This window comes from Zalophus californianus, chromosome 1 (assembly GCF_009762305.2).
Source record: "Zalophus californianus isolate mZalCal1 chromosome 1, mZalCal1.pri.v2, whole genome shotgun sequence".
NCBI lineage: Eukaryota > Metazoa > Chordata > Mammalia > Carnivora > Otariidae > Zalophus > Zalophus californianus.
The window spans coordinates 171,885,175-171,900,032 of record NC_045595.1 but is presented as its reverse complement, the minus strand read 5'-3'; the positions used below and the strand labels follow the sequence as shown (position 1 = coordinate 171,900,032).

Below are 14,858 nucleotides of genomic sequence, written 5' to 3'. Positions count from 1 at the left end.
TGAAAAGTCATTTTTCTTAGTACTTAGAGAATACATTCAGAAATTTAAAAAAAAATTTGATAAAATTGATGCCTAGAAGTTAGGGTGCTATCCATCATTTATTTGTTGCAATGTTGATTCATTCTTATATATGATATATGTGCATAATGTTACAAGTTTAATTAGTGACAGAACATGGGGTTCAAACATAGGTTTATCTAAGAGTTTTTACTACACATTACCCTTAAAATAAAATGGTTTAAAAATGAAGAGAAAGACTGACATGTAACCAGAAAATTTTGACAGCTAATTCTAAACTGACAAGTAGAAGGGAAATACTAAGCTGTGAGAAGGTGAATGGGTCAAAAAGAGGTTTTTAAATCTCTGGAATTCTGATGTAATTAAATTGACTCTATCTCACTCAGTCCCATATTTTTCTTTTTAACCAGATGATAATGTCTTACTGAAAAGTAAATTGGTAAGTATCTTGTTTCATTTTTAAATGAAATTTTAAACTTGATCACTTAGCTTATTGTGTTTATAATGATTATTCCCTCTCTGATTTCTGTTGAAATTATGTGACATACTTCATAGTAAGCAATATCAGTCCACATCAAGATTGAAAATAAAATATACAAAATTCATGTAATAGGACATTTCTTACTATAATCTTGATTTTTAGTCTAAGAAGCCAATACAAAGAAGCATAGTTGCGTAGGAGATGGGGAACACCTATTTTGGAATCCCCCCAATTTTCCCAGAGAAAACTACAAAATATCAAAATACAACAATTCTACTTTATTTCTATTTTAATTAAGGTATAATCTCTGAACTGTAATCATGGTATTAGTATTCATATTTCTAGATCTGGTTAATATTCTAATATTATGTGCTTATAAAAGCAAATTTAATATTTGCCCATTGCCGACCTCAAACTGGCACTTCTTTTAGGCAATAGAAAAATAATTCTAATATTTCCATGTTATTACCTAATTTAATTTATCCTTGTGATGCTAGCTCTTTCTCTATGCTTGGGATGAAATCTCAGAAAAGACCCAGAGTTAGCTCCTATTCACGAAAACATTCTCATTTGACTGTCAAGGAAAAAATCTGATACAGATTGTCCTGGATGGAACCGATGCTTAAAGCTGACTTTTCCCCCTGAGGGCATTTTCATGGACATAGAGAATGTAGGGCATAGAGATCCTGTGTTGCTGATGATCTTTCCCTAAAGTGTCTTTGATATGATGTGCATCTTCTCTGGCTGTTAGCAGATAATTCCCACCTTCTCTGGACTTACAGCATTACACATCAAACCTCTCTGCAGTCATCTCCCAGATCATCCAAGTGGCCATTTTGTTTCTGTGGGAAATGTTCACATTTAGCCTGCTATCCTTGGAAGTGAAGAGACTCTCAAACCTCAGCTTTAATTCAGCTGAGCCAAGCTGCTTCAGCAGACCTCTCAACCTTTAGATACCAGACTATTGTTTTAAATGAGACCATCAATCTCTCTATTTTTGAAACCCACATCTATTTCCTTGAAAGGGAGGGAAAGCATACATTTGACAGAATACAGTGATGACAACCTCCTGTCACTTACTTTTTTCTATCTTGTATTCCCCAAATTGTATGTGTTAAAAGTCACCACTTGTATTAACCAGACACTGTATAAGCTGGAAAAATAAAGACTATCAGCCTCCAGTTTAAACAAGCCCACATTGGGGGAGAAGGAGTACTTTAACTTGAGATGAATTTCAAAGATTTTGAAAATCATTCTCATCTTATTATTCACTCATATATCTTTTGAGAAGAGTCTGTTCAAATGTTTATTCATATTTTATTATTAAATTGTCTTCTTATAACTGAGTGTTTCATATATCGTGGATTCAATTCCTTTGTCATATATATGACTGTAAATATTTTTTTTCCAGTTGATGGCTTACCTTTTCAATCCTTAAGGATGGTTTTCTTTTTTTTAAAAAGATTTTATTTATTTATTTGAGAGAGAGAATGAGAGAGAGCATGAAAGGGAAGAGGGTCAGAGAGAGAAGCAGACTCCCTGCTGAGCAGGAAGCCCAATGCGGGACTCGATCCCGGGACTCCAGGATCATGACCTGAGCTGAAGGCAGTCGCTTAACCAACTGAGCCACCCAGGCGCCCTTAAGGATGGTTTTCAAAGAACACAAGTTGTGGGGTTTTTTTAAAGTTTTTTAAAGATTTTATTTTTTGAAAGAGAGTAAGGGAAAAAGAGAGAGCACAAGCGGGGGTAAGGGACAGAAGGAAAAGGAGAAGCAGACTCTCCTGCTGAGCAGGGAATCTGACTTGGGGCTCGATCCCAGAGCCCTTGGATGAGCTGAAGGCAGTTGCTTAACCCCCTGAGCCACCTAGGCACCCCAGAACAAAAGATTTTTTTGATTATGTCCAAATTATCTGATTTTTTTTTCTCTTTCATGTTAAGTGTTTGTTGTGTCTGCTATAAACTTCTTTATGGTTTTAAATCTTATCCCTAGACATCAAATCTTTAGGATGTCAGCTAGAAGCTTTATAGGTTTATTTTTTATTTTCATGCCTATGACCTATTAAGAATTAAGTTTGTATATAAAGTCAAGGACAAGATTTATTTATTTCCATATGAGTATTCAGTTGTTTTAGTACTAATTTTTGAAAAAAATAAAAGTATCTTTCCCCATTCAGTTACCTTGGTAACTGTCAAAATTCAATTGCTCATATATATATATATATATATATATATATATATATATATATATATGTCTATTTCTGGATCATTTACCTTATTTCATTAATCTCTATTTACATTTATGCCAACATCATAGTCCCTTGGCTTACAGAATGTCTTAAAGTCACTCTTTTAGAAATGGACACTGTCCCTGCCCATGACTCCAGAACTGTGGCACAAATTTTGCCCAATGAGAAAGGCAGACCATATAAATACAATTCAAATCAATCCCCAAAGGAACTGACTTTATTTGGAACATAATGTGGGGAATTTCAAGCCTAAAGTTGCTCTCAAAAATAAATGCATATTTTGAAGGTAAGTAATTAAGAGCTTTCTTAGTAGATCTATGAGAGCAACAAGGTAAATTTTAAGTAGGCCGGCTAGTTTATCAGAAAGAACCAGAGAAAGAGACATCTAAGAAAATCCTTCCTGGTATCAGAACAAACCTCAAAGATTTACTTCTAGAACTACCCTGGCAAAGTATTTTTATATTTATATTTAATCAGATCAGACTGTAGAATAATGTATGTACCAGGACACTTTTGAAAATAATAAATCAGTCAGCAAAAATTAGTATAGCCAAACAGCTGGGTGTGATACCAACAGTGGCACACAGCTTAACAGAAAGATCAGGGAAAGGGACAAAGGGCTCTGCAAAAGCAATTGTCATCTCAGGGTGACTGGGTACATCAAAGACTGGGCCTTCTAAGGAGTGACATCAAAAGCTTCCTACTGAGGGGAAAATAAACTTCACTATAATAGTCCAGCTAGGTTACCAAAAACAAACAAACAAAGCCCCAAAGTACGAAACCAGTAGCCAGAGTTGATACAATATATCACCTAGAATGCCCAGTTGTCAACCAAAAATTTTGGGCCAAGCAAAGACACAGAAAAATACAGCCCATATACATAGGGATAAAAACAGACAACAGAAATCATCTAGGAAAGGGACATTATGTTGGAGTTAGAAGATGAAGACTTCAAAGCAGCTATTACAATTATGTTCAAAGAAACTATGTTTAAAGTAGCAAAGGAGGATATGATGACACTATCTCATCAATAGAGAATAACAATAAAAACAAAGAAATTATTTTTAATAAAGGACTCAATGAAAATTCAGGAGTTGATGAGTAAAATAATTTAAATAAAAAATTCACTAGGGGAGTGCCTGGCTGGTTCAGCTGGTGGAGATTGTAGCTCTTGGTGTCAGGGTTGTGAGTTTGAGCCCCAAGTTGGATGTAGAGATTATTTTTAAAAAATTCACTAGGAAGATCCACAATAGATGTTAACTGTTTGAAGAAGAATCACCAAACATGCAGACTGACTGATAAAGATTAAGAACAGAGAAAAAAAGAATGAAGAAAAATGAAAAAAATCCATAAAGAAATGTGGGACCTTATTAAGTGCACCACCAAAGCCCTAACAGGAATACCAGAAGAAAGTAGAGAGCAGAAAAAATGGTCAAAGAAATGACAGACACACCTCAGATCTGATGAAAATCATTAATCTACATACCCAGGAATCTCAACAAATTCCAATTAGGATAAGCACGAAGAAATCTACACTCAGACCCATCATAGTAAACATTTTAAAAGACAGAAAATCTTGAAAGCAGCAAGAGAAAAATGACTCATTACATACAAAAGAACCCCAAGAAGATTAACAGCTGACTTCTTATCACAAACCACGGAGGTCAGAGATAATGGAATGATCATTTAAAGTGCCAAACAAACTGTCCACCAAAAATCTTACATCCAGCAAAACTATCTTTCAAAATATGAAGGCAAAATATAGACATTTCCAGATAAATGAAAACATGGACTATTCATTACTAGCAAACTCTCCTTGCAAGAAATAATAAAGGAAGTTTTTTAAGCTGAAAGAGTCACCAGACAGAATTTGAATACATGAAATGTACCTTGAATTTGAATCCACACACAAAAGTACCTTGAAAGGTAATTAAATAATTCAAAAAGTAAATGAATTAGAGTAAAGAGGATGATGCCACTTTATAATTTGGACCCAAACAAGTATATGAGAATAATGATTCTTTATTTCACTGTAATTAAGTTATTATAAATCTGAAGTAGATTCTAATAAGATTGTATGTGGACCTTAGAACAACCACTAAGAAAATAGAAAATCATTAAAAGAATAAAACTATTGCACTAGAAAATATTCACTTAACACAAAAGAAGAGCAACAAAGGGACAAAAAAAGACATCAGACATATAGAAAACAAAATATAAAATAGTGGATTTAAATCCAACTATATCAGTTACAACATTAAATGTGAATAGATTAAAAAATCCAAACAAAACATAGAGATCGTCAAACTGGATAAAAAAGAAAGATCCAACTATATGCCATTTACCAGAGAGATCCTTTAGATTCAAAGCTACAAATAGTTGAAAGTAAAAAGATACATGTAAACAACAACTATAACAAAGCTGGAGTGGCTATACTAATATCAGACAAAATAAACTTTAACTCAAAAAGTGTTAATATATATAAAAAGGGGTATTTTATAATTAGTGAAAGTGTCAATCCATTGGGAAGATATAACAATGAAAAATATATATACACTAGTAACAGAGTCCCAAATACATGAAGCAAAAAGCAAAACTGACAGATTTATAGGAAGAAATGGATATTTCAACAATAACAGTTAGAGACTTTAATACACCACTTTCAATATAGGCCAGAAAATTTGTGTAGAAGGTCAATAATAACAACTCTATAAACCTATTAGACCCATTAGACATCTAATAACAGCAACAGCAGAGTACACACACATTCTTCTCATGTAAACATGGAATATTCCCCAGGATAGACAATATACTAGGTCATAAAACAAGCCTCAATAAATTTAAAAGAATTGAAAATATATAAAATATGTACTTTAACCACAATGACATCAAATTCAAAACAGTAACATAAAAAATTGGAGAAATTCCAAATATGTGGAAATTAGCACACTCTTAACTGCCAAATGTATTAAAGAAAATAAATCAAAATAGAAATTAGAAGATGCCTTGATATGAATGAAAATGAAGATAACATATCAAAATTTATGGGATGTGGCTAAAACAGTACTTAAAGAAAAGATTATAGCTGAAATGCCCATTTTAAAAGACTTTAAAAAGGTGTTTCACCTCAACATGATGGAAAAAGAAGAGCAAACTAAACCTAATGTAAATAGATGAAAGGAAATACTAATTTAAGATAAGAGCAGATATTAATAAGAAGATAGAAAAACAATAGATAAAAAGCACTAAACTCAAAAGTTGGTTCTTTGAAAAGATCAATAAATGACAAATTTTTAGATAGACTTACCAAGAAAAAAGGAGAGAAAACTCAAATTACTAAGAACAGGAATAAAAAGAGAGGACATTAGTATCAATTTTACAAAAACAAAAAAATTATAAAGGATAATATGATCTACTATATGACAGCAATTTAGATAACTTAGATTAAAAAGCAAATTCCTAGAAAGACTCAAATTACAGAAACTGATTCAAGAAGAAATAAATTATCTGAATCAACCTAAAATAAAGATATTGAACAACTAACTTAAAAACTTCTCACAAGACAAGCCCAGGCACAGATGGCTTCACTGAAGAATTTTGCCAAAGTTTTAAAGAAGAATTAATAACAGTCGTTCACAAACTCTTTCAGTAAATAGAAGAGGGAACACTTCCCAACTCATACTATGAGGCCACTATTTCCCCGAACCATAAAGCAAACAAAGGCAGCACAAGGAAATAAAACTACAAGCCAATACCTCTGATGAATATAGATGCAGAATTCCTTAATAAAATATTTGTAAACCAAATCCAGCAACATATAAAAAGAATTATGCACCATGACTGTTGTGATTTATCCCAGGAATACCAGGTTGATTTAAAATCTGAAAATCAATCAATCCAATCCACTATTTTAGTAGAGAATATAAACCACATGTCATTTTAATAAACACAGAAAAAGCATTTGACAAGATGCAACATCATTTTATGATAAAAACATTCTGTATAGTATAAGGTGCCCCTTCTCTTGTGTCAGGAAGAAATACCAGTATTTCAGCCTAGGATGTCGACTGCCCAGGATTTCAGCCTCCACCTACTGTCTTGGCTGGGCACCTTTGGGCAGTACAAAAGCTATACAAAGCTATAAAACTATCATGCCTATAGTCTGGTTAGAGACCTAAATATGTTGGAAAGATTCAACTGAAGCAACAGAGGTATGCTTTGCATGGTATACATTCCATACTATGGAATGCCTAAGGCACTGACTGAATTAAGATATCCTTATAAAATTTTCCATGTCCCAGGGTAGACCTGGAGTAGTAGAATGAGTTCCATGCATCCAGGAGTAACAAGGACATAGTTCAGAGAGCCACCATTACCTATAGGATCTTTAGGAAAACAATAAAGATTAGATTATCTAAAACCATAATGGACAAATGAGGAAAACACAAGATCAAGGGTGCCTCATCAGAAGCTGGTGTGAACTGGTAACACTGAAACTAGAATGCCTAACTCCAACACTGAGATTTGATATCTCTAACGACTACCAACAACAATAACAAAATCTTTTGACAAATAAAAGTCATAACCCTGGAGAAAGGTGTGTGGAGATCCCTTAAATAAATAATGAGATGATATTTCTGACAAAATGGAAACCTGAAATTAAAATTAATTTGAGTGATAAGAAAATGGTGTATTTCTTGAACCTGAGTTTGTGGAATTAGATGCATATTTGCTAACTTAGAATAACAGATGTCATAAATGTGTTTCATTACCCTGAAAAAAATTCTAGAGACTCTTGAAAATTACCTTGTTTGACTTACATTTCTACCACCCAACAACAAAGGAATATCTGAAATACTGAGATATAGTTGTGTATGATACATCTGAAACAGCTCTGTAAAAATTAACAAGATAACACTAGTATTGACTTGGATAAACTTTGGGGGATAAACTGAATAACTGGGTAGATCTTAACTTTAACATTATTGACAACATTTTAACCACCCAGACTTCACAATATATAGGATCATTCTGTTCAACTTTCACTTGATTACCCAGACAATGGCAAATGCTTCTCTCTATGAAAGTTAGAGAACATTATTGCCAGTATTCACTCTCCTGACTCATTGAAAACCTTCTCCCTAATGCATCCCAGTCTGTTAATGATGCTCACCTCACCTGATCCTAATCTCATCACTCATGAATTATCATTCTTTTCATCTTTATGCCATTCAATTACCCCTTTTTCAAATGTACCATGAAGATTATATTTTCCTTCATTCTAGGGACAAATACTCTACGTTATTATCTTTATGAGTTAAGCTTGTCCTAACTTGGTAATATTAATAAAAATCACTGTGGGATCACACAACCTAAAGATTCAAAAGCAAAATATTGCATTTTATGATCCCAGTGGGTTTATTTATTTATTTATTTATTTTACTAAACTTACCAATAACTAAGCTCCTTGCCTGAGATGCCACACAGAGTAAAAAAAATCTGACCTTCTAAACTTCCATTCATGCTTTTTCAAGATGTCTCCAATAACCAAGGCATTAATAATATGAAGTTTTCTATGTGTAAAATCTAATATTTTGTTTACATCCAATCTTGGAGTAACCAGGGATAAGGATAAAGACAAATATACTAATTTCAGTTATTGTTAAAAGTCAATTCTGAAATATTTGGTTTAAATAACAGAATATATTCTTCTCAAGCCTGAAGAAACTTGCTGACAAGTCAGCCTGGTTATATATTCTATACAGTATCTACAAGAGGATTGTTTACTCCACTAATGAGCACAGAGAGCCAGCAGATGTCTAGAACCATTTGGCAGCTTCTAAACTTTATATCCACATTTCAAAAATCCATTAGCTGAAAATATTTTTTTAGAAACCTAAATGTCAGAATCCTGCCAATGCTACATCCATAGGAAATCTAGAATTGGAAGATCCTATTGTTGTAAAATATTTCTCCCTGAAAAGCAGTTGAATAGATTAAGCACCACCTGAAATATTCACATGGCATCCTCAAAATCATAGTTAATACCTTTAAATTTTGCCAACATTCTTTAACTTAAAATATTGAATAATTTCACCTGTGTATCATCAGCTCTTTCAGTGACTAGAGGTGGAAGTGACAAGAGGAAGGGTTGTAGTTGTTTTTTTTTTTTAATTTTATTATGTTATGTTAATCACCATACAATACATCATTAGTTTTTGATGTAGTGATCCATGATTCCTTTTATCTTCATAGGCCTTATCATAATTAGGTTTTCTATGGAAGTTACAGGGTAGCAAGCTGTGGCCAATTGATGACATCTACTCCCAATTTTCTGCTCCCCATTCGAATTTATCTTAATCCACTATTTCTTTAAGTGCTTGGGACTGTTTTAAACTACTTTCTAGGATAATCTGCTTCACGAATTCTTCTGATCCAACCCGATAAAGATAAGGACAGCCATCCACTTGAGAGAGAATGTAAATCAGACTTCTAAACTGGCATGAAAAGTTGTTAACTCTACCACCTGAATATTATTTTGAACCATATTTATAGTCAACCATGTAAAATTTGGTACTCCAATTACTAGTGTTAATCATATTGGACTGACCATAAACTGGTCCTTGTCATAAACTCTCATGGAATATTCATAATGAAGAAAATACTCTTTAAGGGGTACCTTTTTCTTTGTTTTGTGCTAGGATCTTTACAATATTGTTAGGCCAACACAAAGCTACTTACCTAACTGTATTAACAGAGTTATACAGACATGGTTTTCCTAAATTATAATCTAATTATATGGCTTTGGTGTCTTTTATGTGATGAGACAAGAAATATCCATTTGAAGATTGATTCAGTACCTCTTTATTCTACAAAAACATATTGAGGGCCTATTGAATGCCCCATATGCTGTACAGTGGCTGAGAATAAGAAGTCAAACAATTCAAGGTCAGATGCCCCTAAGAAATTTCAGTTTAATTAGACAGATAGACACATAAATTGTTAAAATATATAAATACACAAGTTGGTATATGTAGGAATTGTGATATGTCTGTGGTCCTATGGGAGTACAGAGATGGGTCCCTTAATATTGTAACAGAATACAGGTTCAACTATATTCCTCAATATCCCTTGTTCATGGGAATCATGTTTATTTCTCCTAGAAGTCAATGAAGAAAAGTGAATTTATTTCCACAAAGGAATTTTATGCTTTATTTCACTGTATTATGATAACTAGATAGCCGAAAGTAATTTGCCTTTTCATTCTGACTTCAATTCATTGCAGTAAGTAACTCATACTAAGTGTCTGAAACACTTTTTAAATATCTTGTCCAAATTAGCTTTTGATGTTTACCTTATAATTGCCTTGTATTACACGTTTTGGATTGTATAATTTTAAAGCAGCAAAAGTAATCTATTTTAATCCCCTAAGGTTTCAAAGGGATTAATTTAGGCCTCTAGATTGTGAACGAAGATTACATATCTGGTTACTTGTGGAATTTAGATTAGAAATGTGGTCACCTGAATCCTGGTGCCTTGCTTTAGTTATGTCATCTTTCTAGAAGATGAAATATAAATAGATGGTGACAAATCAGAAAATGAGAAATGGATGAAGGGAGGAAGAAAAGAAACAAAGGAAGGAGGAAAAGAGAAGGTAATAAATTAGGAAGGGTTTAAAATTTAGTTTTCTCAAAATTTAGATACAAAATTTCAAAAAATGTAACAGAAAAAAAAAATTTCACCATAAAAAGAAAATAGTATTCTCTTGGCAATTTTTCTGGAATAATTAAACATAACCCCAAATTCAAAAAAAATTTATAAAATGAAGCAAAACATGTATCTTTCTTCAGGATCATTGGTATAGGATATATTTTAAGTTGTAAGCATGAAGAAGTCTATTTGTCCAAACACTTGAAAAAACAACGAGAATCAGTTACCTCCTTTGTTATGTGTTCTAAAATAGATTGGTGTTTTAAGACCTAAATGCTAACAGCTCAGGCCTCCACATTAGCAACCTAACATCTAGCTCAGTATGGGTTCTTGATTCATGAAGAGAAACAATTTATTAATTAATATAATTTTAATTCCTCCCTAAAATATTTATAAACTGAAAAACATGATTTTGTGTGTTTGTCACTCTGATTCGTAAAATCAGGAAAGCAGCATCATCTGCTTACAATTAAATAGGGGTAAACCTGTCATGTACGTCATGATTGTTTGACCAAAACACTACCTCAATTTTATGTCAGTTTGTTAGTGTTTGGAGGAAAAATCACAGACCTTGGATACTAAGCAATGTGATCATTAAGAATTGTTTCCATTTTCTATTGCTGCATAACAAACTGCCAAAATATTAGTGATGTGAAACAATTTATTATTCTTTCAATTTATTGAAACAATAATTTTATGTATGGTTATTGTTTGTTATTATCTATGGTCCTATGGGTTGACTGGACTTAACTGGCAATTTTTTTCTCAGGGTCTCTCATGCAGCTGGGGCTGGAATCTTCTGACAGATTAACTGGGGCCAACTAACAAAGGAGGCCCACCTACCTGCCTGGCAGTTGATACTGTTAGCTGGGAGCTGTGCTGGAGCTGTCAATCAGCACACTACAATGGCCTCTCCATGTGACTTGGGCTTCTTATAATATGGCAGGTCATGTTCCAAGAAGCAGAATCCCAGGCATTCTAAGAGGCCCAGGAAGAAACCAGAAGGCTTCTTCTGATCTAGTCTCAGATGTTCCAGATAATATTTCAATTGCATTCTAATAGTTCAAACAAATTACTACCATCAGTCTAGATTCAAAGGGATGGGGAATTAAATTCTACCTTCTGATGTGAGGAAGAACATGCATATTCCAGGAGGAAGGAATTGATAGCAGCCATCTATATATATTATGTTCTCAAAGGGGTCTCACACAGGTGAAAATTCATCCAATGAGTGCATGGGATCGACGACAGGGGACACATCACACCAAAACATTCTTTAATCAGCAATTATAGATCTGTTCAACTGTGTAAAAAAATTGGGATTTAAATGCACATGTGCCCACAGATTTTGCTCTAAAGAACCCAATAAATATGAATTTACTCTTCTTATTTTAAAAATAAATTATTACATGCTGTTTACTTTCTCTTTAATGAACCTCAATATTGCTTTTTTAAAATAATGGAAATGAAACAGAAATCAGTTAATCATTAACTTTTTTCTTTTGTCATTATATTTTTTAACTACCTTTGCATTTTCATTATTGACCACTTATTTTCAATTACAAGAAGATTGTCAAGATAACTATTAGCAGATATAAAACTGTCACTGGAAAAAGATATATTAAGCATATAGTCTATACAATGCGGATATTAAAAACAGATTGATGAACATTCCTTTACCACATATGGTTTTTATTTACCATATCCTGCTAAGTTTATCTGAATGCTTTCTCAGGTACAAAGCTAGAAATAACATGAAGTATAATTGTATTGTACATCTCAGAGAGCTTTTGTTACATTAGTATTTTAAGAACAACCCATTATATTTTACACAGCTTCCCAGTAAACAGTAATACCTTCAGTCATAATAACACTTCCTTTGTTTAGTTATCTTGAAGATCTGCTGTCCACATTAATATTTTTATCTTCCAAATATTGATGGAAAATCACAATACCTTACGGTTCACATTATTTGAACCAAAGGTCTTATCAGTTATTGTTAAGAACATCATAAGTCTCTGTACAAGAAAATGTTTTTTGGTAAACAATTCTATTAGAATTCTCTTTCAGAATATTTTCAACATGCTTACTGTCTCACACACCTATAGATATTCTCACTTGGTCATGCAAATATCTTCCCTTTTATTAATTATCAGCAAACATATCTACCCTTAAAATGAAAATTAGCATGGCTATTACTATTAATTTATGAAACTAGTTAAATTTTATCTTATTGTTTTATTGGCATAATATTAACAGAGTTGGTGTTTTCCATTAAATTCAAAGCATTCCCACAAATGCCAAGCAACTTACCTCTGCAGTCAGGAATTTTTATTTTGCAAACCATTTGAGTGAATCCCAGAAAAGGATAACTTTTAGATAGTTTTGGATAGTCTTCTAATGCTTCTGCTGTTGTGAAGTAACAATCTGAGGAATATTGTTCCTATTCTTCAACAGGATATTGTCACACATATGGACCTGCAACTCTAACAACAGTGCATAGGTCATATAACCTCGGTTGCAGTGTCAGGGACTTATCAAGGTCCATTCCATATTTTGTAGATCAACTTTAGCATAAAGTGATGTCTTAAACACATGTGAACCAGTTATCACTTGAAAGAAGTTATTATTGTCCTACCTAGGCATTACCTAATCTGGAAGGAGACGGTGAGGCAAGGATTTCACCAGAAAATCAGCAAGATCAGAACAGAAATTCCATTTCTGAAAAAGAAATTACAAGACTTTGGGCAAATTGGTTGGGAAGTCTGGTGTTGAATTATCTGTTTTAATCTGACTCTGGGTATTTTTGGTAGGGATTGACGTTTATCTGAGGATGCATGTTTTCTGGTCCTTGCTAGCAGAAAAGAATAAAAGTGTGATTTCACAGAAGTATTATTATCAGACCATTAACTGGATAGAAATACGGATGGATTTCTGGAAGAGTGATAGACCACAACAAAGTAAGCCACATGTAAGTGGTATGTTAAATATATGACTCATGTGATGCCATCTAGATAAAAATCTACTTTGTTTCTTCCTGTCTCTTTCATTTTTTTTTCCAGTGGGGAAGAAAATCTTTCCCAGAAAGAAAATTGGACATATCTCTTAAGTATTCTGTTTTAGACAGGGGTAGTCAGTTAACCTCATAATTGTAGAGTCAATTTAGAATACAGAATATCCATCAAAATACTGATTAAACACTAATTAATTCAAGAGTATGATTTCTTAAAACATTTTTCTCCTCAAGTCTGCTTTTTTAAACCCTGAAAGGCTACCTGTTTTTAGGTTGAGTAATATAGTTGATTTCTACTTTCTCGTTATATTCGAGGCTTTCCACATTAGCTGTGGTTTGATCTTTGAAGGAAAAGATTTAAAGGTAAAGGAAAAATTTTACTTGCATTTGTGACTTCTTTGTTTCTGGTTCTGGCAGGGATTTAACGTTTTTGTTTTTTTTTTTTTCCCTTTATCATGAGCTGCTATTGTAAATTTTTTAGATTTTCACATCTGTGGCCATCTTTCTCATGCAGTTCCTTTGAACTGAGAAGAGATATCTCTGTTTTAATTGGACCCTTATTTATTTCCCATTTTTTTAAGACTTTATTTTTTAAAGCAGTATTAGGTCATAATAAAATTGAAGGGAAGGTGCAGAGATTTTCCATGTACCTTCCCCCCACATATGTATAGACTCCCCCATGTTAGCAACATCCTCCCCCAGTTAACCTTTGTTGTAATTAATGAACCTACATTGACATATCATTCACATCCAAAGTCCATAATTTACATTGTGGTTCACTCTGGGTGTTGCACATTCTGTGAGTTTGGGCAAATGTATAATGGTATGCATCCACCGTGATAGTATCAGAAAGAGTATTTTCACTGCTCTGAAAGTTCTCTGTGCCCCATCTACTTATTCCTCCCCACGCAGGAATCCCTGGCAGCCACTGCTCTTTTCACTGTCTCCACCATTTTGCCTTTTCCAGAATGTCATATAGTTGGAATCATACAGTCTGTAGACTTTTCAGATTGGCTCTCATGTTCACGTCTTTCCATGGCTTGATAGCTCATTTCTTTTCAGTGCTGGGTAACATGCCATTGTCTGGATATACTAAAATTTATTTATTCATTCATCTACTTAAGGAGATCTTGTTTGCTTCTCAGTTTTGGCAATTATGAATAAAGCTGCTATAAACTGAGTGCAGGTTTTTGTGTGGACATAAATTTTCAACTACTTTGGGTAAATATCAAGAAGCACAATTGCTGGGTCATGTCTGAAGAGAATGCTTAGTTTTATAAGAAACCACCAAAGTGTGTCTTCCAAGTGTACCGTTTTGCATTGCCACCACCTGTTCCTGTTGTTCCATATCCTCACCGGCATTTGGTGTTTTCAGTTTTCTGGATTTTGG

The 14,858-nt window shown here is 33.4% G+C and overlaps 1 pseudogene; it reads left to right on the top strand.

Annotated features, from left to right (window-relative positions):
• Window positions 1-14,858, top strand: part of LOC113915887 — a 65,181-nt pseudogene that overhangs the window by 36,380 nt on the left and 13,943 nt on the right.